Genomic DNA, 1473 nt, shown 5'->3' on the forward strand with positions numbered 1-1473 from the left:
TGGTTTGTTAGTAAAAGAAGCCAGTTAAATCTGCTTCACCACTTTTCTTCGCACACATACAAATAATTCTCATAAGTATATTCCAGTACAACCCCATCCTTTTCATACAGACTGAAGGCATAAACCCCATGGAGTATTAACAAAGGTAAAATAATTGCAGAAATCACTTTCAAAAACTCCAGTCCCTTTTTTTTTATCATAATTAGTTTTAGTTCTTAGAGTCCAGGTGCTCATGCCTTGAAGAGGTTTAGAAAGGGATGTCAGAAAGCATGATCAGTAGGGTGTCAGCTTCTAGCAGGAAGCATGTTGCCAGGCTAGCTAACAGCTATAATTTAATCCTTGAATCATCCTCCTGATTTGGACAGTAAAGATAATCCAAGAGGAAATGTCTTGCAGCCCAAGAAAACAACCTCGATGTTTCTAATTAAAATAAATGAAAAAATCAGGGTTATGAATGCCTTAGAGTGGCACTGGCCTCTCTGGTGTAATAACAGACCTGCGCACAGCATACAGTAAATCCTTTCAAAACCGTTTCTCAAGCCACCACAATGAGAAGCCCTCACACTACAACGAAGAGTAGCCTGGGCTCACCGCAACTAGACAAAGCCCACGCACAGCAACGAAGACCCAACACAGCCAAAAATAAATGAATTTTTTAAAAAAAGTTTCTCAGTTTGTTCAACATTTTCCTGGGATGGCTTTTCTGCCATTGCCTGAGTTGAGCATATTTCTTGCCTTTTCCTTTAGTGATACCCCTAATCTAAAGAAGCGTAACTCTGGTCCAGTGTTGGGGGTGGGGGAAATCCAGAACTCTTTAAACTTGTTTATTGAGAGGTGGCGGATAGCAGGATATAATGACAATTAAAATGCCTTTCTTTTCATGCCTTAAAAATACAAAAGAGAGCAAAGGGTAAGATTTTGTGCAAAAGAGAACTTCGGAAACAAAATACTAAAAAGACTAAAATATTCAAAAATGTACATAAAATAAAGCCCTTGTGCTTGTTTGTTATACTAAGATGCAAACCATTTTAGAAAAAGACTAAGATAAAACTTTTAAAAATAACATCAAAAAAATAATGAAACAAATAATTGCATTGCTGTGATGTTTTCTTTGGGGTGACACTGGACAATCCCTTGGAGTTTATCAGTGAAAAGATATCTATTTGGAAGGAAAACAACTCTAAGGGTGAGCAGTCCAAGAAGGCAGCATAGGAAGATATTCAACTCACTTCCACAAAGGGACACACCAAATATACAGTTACATATGGAATAATTCCCACTGAAAAAGAATTAAAAATAAGCTGAACAGCTGCCTCCACAACAAGGGATAAAAGGGTCACATCAAGACTGCTAGGAGAGACAGAGATGTGGTCTCACCAGAAACCCCACTCCTGACATGGTGGCACACAATAAGGAGGGATCTCAGGAGACTATAGCTTCTCCCCAAGGAGGCCTCAAAACCTTGAGACCCAA

The sequence above is a fragment of the Monodon monoceros genome, unplaced genomic scaffold (genome assembly GCF_005190385.1).
Source record: "Monodon monoceros isolate NGI ecotype Baffin Bay Population unplaced genomic scaffold, NGI_Narwhal_1 Super_Scaffold_22, whole genome shotgun sequence".
Classification (NCBI taxonomy): Eukaryota; Metazoa; Chordata; class Mammalia; order Artiodactyla; family Monodontidae; genus Monodon; species Monodon monoceros.